The following is a 10,090-nucleotide window of genomic DNA, read 5'->3' as shown; positions in this document are numbered from 1 at the left end:
GCGCACGAGAGCACTACTAGCCCTAGACCTCACGAAAGCGTTTGACAACGTCCAGCAAAAAGCCACACTAAGCGCCCTATCTGACTTAGGCGTAGGTACTAGAACACACGCTTACATAACCGCCTTTCTGAATAACAGAACGGCGGAGATAAGGTTTGGGTCCGCGGAATCCTCCCCCTTCCCCCTAGGAAGCAGGGGCACACCCCAAGGCTCCGTTTTATTTCCACTACTCTTCAACATTGCCCTCATACTGATGGTATAAAAATTACAGCGCATCCCACATTTGTCCCATTCCTTCTACGCAGATGACATCACCCTGTGGACGACCACGGGAAATGTCGGCGAAATGGAGGAAACCCTCCAAGCGGGAGCGGACGCGGTAGCCGAGTGCACGGCCTGTATAGGCCTCGCATGCTCGCCGACCAAATCCGAAAACCTGCTGCTCCACCCGACCGCGGACCGTCACAAAAAGGGAAACCCCTCTATACAAGTGAAGGTCGGGGGCCTCCCAGTACCGGAGGTACAGAAACTCCGCATTCTGGGAATGTTCATTCAAAGCAACGGCCTCAATACAGAGACACGCTCCAAACTCATGATCATGACACATCAAACCATCAGGCTAATCAAAAGAATAGCAAACAAGCACCGAGGCATGCGAGAACATGGCCTAAGGTGGTTAGTGCAAGCATTCGTGATTAGCAGAATGGTATACACACTTCTCTATGTTCACCTCACAAAGATAGAAGCGGAAAAAGTAAACTCGCTAATAAGACAGGCGTACAAATCGGCCCTAACTCTCACACAAGGGACCTCTAACAACAGACTCCTTCGCATGGGGGTCCAAACACTCTACAAGAACTGACTGAAGCCAACCGCGCAACACAATTGGACAGACTATCCTCCACAAACACAGGCAGATACATTCCAGCCGCATTAAACATTAAACCAACGGGTCCCCCTCCGGACAACAACCACAGCACTCCTAAGCAAATCAAGGAAAAGCTAATCGTCCACCCACTACCCAAGAACGTACACCCAGCCAACAACCGGGAAAGACGCGAAGCACGCGCCAAAGGCCTGTATAAAAAGCACGTGGACAACGAAGACGCAGCCTATGTAGACGCGGCAGAATATCCATGCAACCCAGCGTACGCCCTAAGCGTGGTGTCACACGACCTCAAACACAAATCTTCGGCCTCGATAAGGGCAAACACCTCTCTTGAAGCGTAAGAGGCGGCCATAGCACTGGCCATAGCATCTTCCACTGCCACACTCATAATGAGCGACTCCAAAACTGCAATCAGGAATTTTGCAAAGGGACAGAACCATTCTGCCACCTACAAAATTCTCCAATCAAACCCCCACTACCCCCAGACCAATTCAATTAGTTTGGGTGCCAGCCCACGGAGACAACCCCGGAAACGAGGAGGCGCACTCTATTGCTCGAGCGTACGTCAACCGAGCAGGCTGAACAGTGGAGAGGGATTGCGCGCGGGACAGACTAATCACCTGCAATGAAATCACGCTACACTATAGAGAGGAAAGGCTCACATATCCACCACCACACCACGCCCTCAAGAAGGAACAACAGACTATATGGAGGCAACTCCAGTCCAGAACGTTTCCTTCACTGGCCTATCTGGCACTAATACACCCGGTTCAATACAAGCCCGAATGCTCTCTTTGTGGGGCTCCGAGAGCAAACTTTGAACACATACTCTTCCTTTGCCGAGAACTCCAATCACCATCACGCTGGAACCTCACAGACCTAGAAGGTTGGGAGATCGCGGTCTCTAGCTCCGAGCCGGCCTCACAGAAGAGGCTGGTGGAATGGGCGGAGAAGGTTGCCAGAAGTCATGGACTGATGGCCGCCAACCGGGATTAAGAACCAAGCCAACCAAACCTCCCCTACTTCCTTCCCTTACTTGGTTCATGAATAAAGTTTTTACCTAGCTACCCTCTGTCACTACCTCCACATAGCTCAGAGCGCGAATATTAGTTTCATAGCAGTATTGGTTCCTCAAGGAGGCGATGTTTAATGCACTGCGATAGAGTGTGTTGCAGTTTAACCCGAGGCGTGTTGGCCTGCGGCGATAGCACAGTACTCTCTCGCGCAGTGGCCAGCGAAGCTGCTCTGTTGGTGCCGCCGCGGGTTCGAATCCCAGTCGTGGATATTTATTTCATTTCTTTTTATATCTTACTTTCACTTGGCACAAACTCACAAACACCAAAAGCATAGAAACAGCACAAGCAGGGAGGCGAAACGCAAGAGGCTCTCGTGTGCTGTGCGATGTCAGTGCACGTTAAAGATCCCCAGGTGGTCGATGTCATTCCGGGGACCTCCTCTACGGCACCTCTTTCTCTCTTTCTCCTTTCACTGCTCGCCCGAAACCTGACTTTAACGTTGTGGTCTGCCCCTGGAGGTTGGACACCCCGCTCGCACCACTTCAACCTCTTGCTTCAACATCATATACCATTCGGCCTCCCCCGCGGTGATACTACGCTGTTGTGCCGCCGGTGGCTGGGAGTGGCGTTCGTTCACAAACGCCTATTCCCATCTCATCTCAATGGCAGACTCTCCAGCGTGTGACCTGTGCGGTTGTGATGAAACGATCGGACACCTCCTTTGTTACTGCCCTCGTTTTGAGCGAGAGCGCGCTTTCCTAATTGCTTCTTTGTACCGCTTGGGCTCGCGTCCTTTAACAGAGTCCAACGTTCTGGGGCCTTGGACACAACCTTCCTCGCGCTCCTGAGATTCTTAAGGGACTCGGGGTTGTATTCCCGTTTATAATTTTTTAAGTTTTCAGTGCGCGCCCTCTGTCCCCGTGACATGATGGTCGCTGGACACTTAGAAAACTCATTTCATTGCCGCTCTTTTTCGTTTTTTCCCCTTTGTTCGCCTCCCCAAGTATAGGGTAGCAAACTGGGCATCACCTGGTTAACCTCCCTGCCTTTCCGGCCATTTCTCTCACTCCTACCTTCCTACCTTCTCTTTCGGCGCGGTTCAGGTGTCCGCCGAGATATGTGAGACAGACACTGCGCCATTTCCTTTCCTCAAAAACCAATTTACCAATTTACATACAAACACCGCTAGCATACAAACATCCCAAGACCTTTCTCGGGGTTGATCCATCGGAGTAAGTGCATTCGCACTGAAACTTGACCCACAATTACGGTACTCCCTCCTCCGAAATTTGAACACAGCTTGATTTGCCGAAATAGTGAGGCAGAAAACTTTGAAGATTCTTAAGTTACCGTTAAGAGTTGAATGCGGCGAAGCGTTGTCGCTTTGTCGCACAAGGCCTCTATGCTATCCCACAGAACGAACACTCCTCAGTGGTGTAGAGCGGCGCGACGTAACCCTTGGCCGGTCGCGGTGGCATCGCCCGGATTGGCTGTCCTTGGCGACAACGAGTTGCAACGTACCCGCCGTGGTGGCTCAGTGGGCCCTCGGCTATCGAGCCGGAGTACCCGCCTTCGAACCCGACCGCGGCGGCCGCGTTTCGATGGAGGCGAAATCCATAAGGCGCCCGTGTGTCCTGCGAAGTCAGGGCACGTTAATCATCCCCAGGTGGCCGAAGTTATTTCGACCTCCACCTCTTTCGCACTTGCCTGTGGCATGTAGTTGTTTGATTTCCTCCTTTATTATTCTCCTATTGATAAAACTACAAAGTAAAAAAAAGAAGACACATCTTCTTTCATTGCGACCTTCCTTCTTATCCTAACGGCGCGGTTGAGGTATCCGCCGAACAGTGAGGCAGTTAGTGTGTCATTTCGCCTTCTCAAAAACCACTAACGTGCTTTTCTCATTGCTTCAAGGAAGAACGCTGAAGCCACAAAGGACGACGCGTATTTCTTTGTAACGGCCCACGAGGTGCGAGGCCCGCACATTGGGAATAACGTGAACCCGTTCCCGTGATCAGCAGCGTAACCTCCGCGAACGACCCCCATAGACGTCTATGTATCTTCCGGTTCAGTGTTCAACTGCCGATTCATGACTGATTCAAAACCGATATTAGCAATTTCGTGGTAGATCTTGCTCTAAATCGAACATGATCAGCCGTGCACCTACCTAAGCGACATTTCAGAGGCTGAGAATCTTTTCACACACAAAAAAAATCGCCTCGCTTGGGCAAGGCAGTGCGGGCTTTTTCGCAAACCTTTTAATGTGTACGGCCTGAAACAGAGAAGTTGCTAGAGTATCTGTCTGATACTCCAGCAGCTGAGGAACATGATAATAACCAGCTGACAGACTTGATTTTTTTACGTTCCTCAAAAGAATTTGACAGAGCTGCACACGGCCGACTGTTTACAAATTATCTATACTTCGTCTTTGTTCTCTTAAATTATTTTGGCTTCTTAACTTTCTCTCATTACGTCAACAATTCTTAGTTGTCAATGGCTCTTGCTCATCACTATGTGACTTAACCTCAGGTGTAACTTAGGGAAGTGAACTTGGATCTTTACTTTTTTAGGTTTGTTTTTTATTGGTTTGTGTGGGTTTAACGTCCCAAAGCAACTCAGGCTATGAGGGATGCCGTAGTGAAGAGATCCGGAAATTTCGGCCACCTGGGGTTCTTTAACGTACGCTGACATCACACAGTACACGGGCCTCTAGAATTTTGCCTCCATCGAAATTCGACCGCCGCGGCCAGGATCGAACCCGCGTCTTTCGGGTCAGCAGCCGAACGCCGTAACCACTGAGCCACAGCGGTGGCCCTTTACTTTTTTAATTCACATTAAGCGCCCTCCCAACAACTTCTCATCCCATTTAGGTCTATTCGCAGATGGCTGTGCTTTTTACTGTAAAAGCACTTTAGAGACTGACCAGCTGAGCCTTCAAAGTGATGTTAACGCCATTATGGATTGATGTAAAAACTGGCACATGGTTCTAAACCTATCTAAAATGTAGATCTACGAATTTTTGCCGCGAGCATTGTATCTATAACATCCACTACTCTATAAATAACTTCCTATCGACAGTTAGGTCGCACAAATATCTCGGCATTTAGTTCACAACAAATATTTTATGGTCTTGTCACATATCAACGGTCTGCAACAAAGCATCGAGGGCATTGGGTTTCATACGCCGAAGCCTGCAAAGGTCGCCTAGCTCTGTTCGTAAACTAGCATATCTAACATCTGTTCGTCCACAATTTGAGTTCGCTTTATTTTGTGACGCCCATGAAAAGGCCAATTCTACCTATTATTATTCTACATGGTCGGCGCTGCTGACTAAGCTGAAGATGAGGAGAACGAGGTTGGTGGTGTCTCGTGCTCGGCAAGCGGACCCAGCTGTTTTCAGTCCTCCGTCCTGGTCTCAATAAACCCTGGGCGTAACAATATATATGGTGTCTCCTTCAAAGCTATCTCATTCGAATGCTTGAGCCATTAACAGTAGGGCAACCCGGTACATTTTAAGCAGTTCTAGTTACCTCTGTAGTGTCTCCCAGCTTAAAAGCCTCAATGATATGCAGATACTTGAACTTCGTCGTCCATTTTCATATCAGTGTTTATTTCATAGATACGTTTACACCCGCCCTTCGTTTTTTCTTCTGGAATCACTTCCCCGCTCCTCTTGGCTCTTACAAGATAATCTCAACTTCAACCGTATATATAATATGTAGAAAAAGTCAGCCATTTAAATCACCTGCGTCACCCAGGACAATTAAGCTCTGGAATGATTTTCCTGACAACATAATCTTTTTTTTTGATCGTGGAGTGTTTTAAAAGCACATACGCGTATACATGGTCTGTTCTGAAAGTAGTAGGACTGGTTTTTTCCTGGGCGAACGGGCGGACGAGAGGTGGTCTGCGCGTGCAGGATCGTTGAAGGGGGATATTGGGAATGCTGGGGAAAATCGGCAGTCGGCTCTCGGCCGTTAAAAAGAGGAGGTCGCTTGTACTGTGAACCCCTGTCGAAACATCTCGTCAAGCAGAATCGTCGAGCGTTTACCAGATCAGCGATCCGCGATCAAGTTTTGAGTAAATCTTGGTAAACCGGGCAAAGAGACTCACAACATGATTAAGGAGGCCTACGGCGACGCTTCCATGGGTAGATCAGGTGTTTTTGATAGGCACAAGCTTTTCCGAGAAGGTAAGGAAAGAGTGGAGTAAGACGACCGCTTCAGACGCCCTTCGACCAGCAAGACCAACGAAAATGTGTAGCGAGGGAAACATTTACTTAACAGTGATCGTAGAATGAGTGTCAGAATGATTTTGTGATGACTTGAGCATTCCTCAAACCCAAGTTTTTGGGATCGTGACAGAAAACTTATCCATGAGGAAAGCGTGCGCGAAGTTGGTGCCGAGAGTGTTGTCAGAGGAGGAAAAGACCAACCGGTAGGATCTTCTTCGTCATCTGAATGAGGACCCCGATTTTTTGTCCAGCACAACCCTTATAAAAATGGTCTATAGACTTTCTATAGACTTTTTATAGACTCTATAGCCATCCTATAGACTTTTCCTTTTGTCTATAGACAGTCTATCGAAAATCTATGGACTACAGTCTATAGCTGCTTCAATTTCCTTTTGTCTATAGACTCTCTATAGACTAAGGTCTATAGCCGCTTTAATTTACTTTCGTCTATAGACTGTCTATAGACCCTCTATAGACTAAGGTCTATAGCTGCCACAATTTCCTTTTGTCTATAGACTGTCTATAGACTCTCTATAGACCAAGGTCTATAGCTGCCTCAATTTCCTTTTGTCTATAGACTGTCTATAGACATTTTATAGACTAAAGTCTATAGCTGGTTCAATTTCCTTTTGTCTATAGACGGTCTATAGACTCTCTATAGACTGAAGTCTATAACTACCTCCATTTCCTTTTGTCTATAGACGGTCTATAGACTCGCTATAGCCTAAGGTCTATAGCCGCCTCAATTTCCATTTGTCTATAGACTGTCTATAGACTAAAGCCTATAATTGCTTCAATTTCCTTTCGTCTATAGACGGTCTATAGACTCGCTATAGACTAAGGTCTATAGCTGCCTTAATTTCCTTTTGTCTATAGACTGTCTATAGACTAAAGTCTATAACTGCTTCAGTTTCCTTTCGTCTATAGACGGTCTATAGACTCGCTATAGACTAAGGTCTATAGCTGCCTCAATTTTCTTTTGTCTATAGATGGTCTATAGACTCTCTATAGACCAAGGTTTATAGCTGCCTCAATTTCTTTTCGTCTATAGACGGTCTATAGACTCTCTATAGACTACGGTCTATAGCTGCTTCAATTTCCTTTCGTCTATAGACGGTCTATAGACTCTCTATAGACTACAGTCTACAACTACCTCAATTTCCTTTCGTCTATAGACTGTACACTATAGATAGTCTACTGCCTATAGACCAGTCTATAACAATCGTAATTTTATCTAACTATGTTCGATACACTGACTTTCGGCTAAGTCCAGAACAATGTCAATTTCTTTTTGCACTGCATGTTGAGGGGACCTGCATCTAGTGACCGCAACTATGTCGGGAGTCCCCCACCTCCTTCGCTATTACGGAAATTAAAAAGTATTGCGTAAGGCCATTACAACACCCTCCTGTTTATTGTTTTCAGGAGCCTTGACAAGCTCCTTTTCGTTATACCATGACGTATATTGTCAATGCAATTAGATATTTAATGCTAACAAGTAAGGCGAGGAAAGGCAGCCGTTCTTGAAGTAAGGGCGCCCGCAAACTGTACTACATCGAACGAATACGCTGTCCCTTAAAGGAATCGCTCTACACAATTCCATTCCATCTTTCGATCGTTACTGTCCAACGCGCTGAAATCAGAAACATTTCATCAACGGTTCTACATTTCTCTTTAAAACGTCCTGAAAATAAAGGGGGAAATACGGGTGTGAGAGTTCAAGGAAGCGCCCATCCCTTAGAAACATCTTAGATTAATCTCAAAGAGCCTGGTCCTCTGTGCGATTAACATCTGCCATTTCTACCTTTGCAGTTTGTATTCACGTGAATAAGTGCTGCGACGCAACAATCACAAAGCCAGTATTTTTTCGTTCCTACCCTTGGACCTGTTGCTTCGGAGCCGATGACACGCTGATGTGGCGCATATCAGTTTTCTAAACACGAACACACGCAAAAAAGACGTTATGCTATGCAACCTTATAATTATTATTTGAGAATTGTACCACATACTATTCGGTGGGAGATGCGGCGCGTATACCGACAAGAAGTTAGATTTCGGTTCTGTTTTCACGAAAACAATAAGATTTTTAGAGAGTAAGCGAAGAATTTAAGCTTATAAACCAATTTCCTTCTGTGGTCTTGGATATCAGATCAAGCTGCACACGGCAAGAGTGCGAGCGATAAAGATACGACCGTGAAATGGGTTTCTGTTTCACGTTTTACCCATTTTACCGCGAGACGGCGGAAAATCATTCGGGCTGCAAACAACCCTGTGCGTGGCTGCATCAATGGCGTTGGCGTGTTTTTCGCGGATTACGTTTTCTTCAAAATCCAGCTTCATCGTCCGCTTACGGTAAGTCTACACGTTTATAGTTTAATAATTTGGTCTCCTAAACCACTCTAAGCAGATGTGTGTGTGCAGAACAGATTATGTGCGCAGTTACAAACGTCCTATCTTCGTTTCTAAGGCGGAAGCCATCGGGTTCTCGACTAATGCCGCTTATCTCTGTCCCGCTGTCTTTACTAACGCGCGAAAAGGCAGTCTGTGCGATGCCCTTGATGATAAGCCGCTCCTCGCGAGCTGTCTACTAGATTTTTCGTGTTTAAAGGTAGATGCGCGGCCAGAATGTCGTTTAGCCTGTGAATAACGGCCGAAATGGAATTGTGTTTTAGTTAGCGCCGTGTGAGCTCAATTTACTTTGCACCTCCGAAAACGTACTTACATACAGTCTCGTTCAGTGGTGGATTACATTTATTTTCTTATCTTTGTGTTATCGCCTGTCTGGACCATGGAGTACTGTTCTTTTTGAGGTGTGCATTGCTTGCTACGTATGGACGCTCGTTCGGTGCGCGTCGTGTACGCCGACGTTTCAGCAAAGGTGTCTTGTAACGCTATAGACTGGAGCGCGAGACGTTTGTCAAAGTTGTATTCAAGCGGCGCTGGAGGAATGCTTGTAGTGTGATGGGTGAATAAAATTCGTTGCCGGCGCGAATGGCCGGCGTGCTCTAACACCGCGAAGAACCCACGAGCTCCATCCCATCTCCCCTTCGTTGCACACGTATGGATTCGTCCGTGTCTGTCATCAGAGCCGTTGGCCGCCGCCGCTGGCTTGCGGCTCGACAAGAGGTGGCTTACATTTCGTTCCGAGTGGTTCGTTCATGAATCCCGCTCACGCGTGCACAGATTTCTCGAATACCATTTGCGCGAGAGGGAAAGTATGTGTTTCTCATTTCAGACAGCTACGTTACGAAAGCGCCGATGTGACTCGCCGCTTATTTGCGCCTAAAATTAAATTAAGCTCTCGTGTTATTATAGCTGCGCCTGTTGAAGGCGTTAATTGTTTCATTGAAATACTTCCTACTTTGAGGACGTTCAATGCTTTCGCTGATTTTTCTAGCAGCGTTGGGTTAGGCTGCCTCCATGCAAGAAACACACCTCTTTACTGCGCTGTTGGAGCTGCACTTGAAGGAAAAACTAAGTGAATTTCAGACGGTATTTTGTCGTGACAGTAATTTGCAGTCTCAGCCTCGCGACTGCTTTTGAAACGGCGCAGCTGCAGCCTCTGTGTGCTGTATTAGTTTTCTGAATAATGAGCGCGGCATGGAAGCGCTGCAACCCGCTTGTTTCTAAGAGCGCGCGCAGATGTACGAGTATGCTGTTCAGTCTTTGTGCTTCAAGTTATAGGCGCAAATCTGTGGTGAACTGGTTGCTTCTGCCTGCTGGTTTTGTATAGCTTGTGCCCGTTTGAGTATCGGCTTACGTACACTCTGCCAAATCTTTAACAGGCTCGGGTGTTGCATCGCTAAATGCACCTTGTAAAAAAGTGCCTTTTGGCTACACTGGTGGCATATTCATGTTGTAATTTGACGCGTGAGATGGCATTTCATAGTTTCTTTTTGTTAATATTATGTTTGAGTGGAGTAGTTGCATGTTTAGATCAAAGTTATCAGA

The sequence above is a fragment of the Amblyomma mixtum genome, chromosome 1 (genome assembly GCF_055824585.1).
Source record: "Amblyomma mixtum isolate Tamu chromosome 1, ASM5582458v1, whole genome shotgun sequence".
Taxonomy (NCBI): Eukaryota; Metazoa; Arthropoda; class Arachnida; order Ixodida; family Ixodidae; genus Amblyomma; species Amblyomma mixtum.
The sequence above is the reverse complement of the archived record's forward strand: the minus strand, read 5'-3'. Positions refer to the sequence as shown.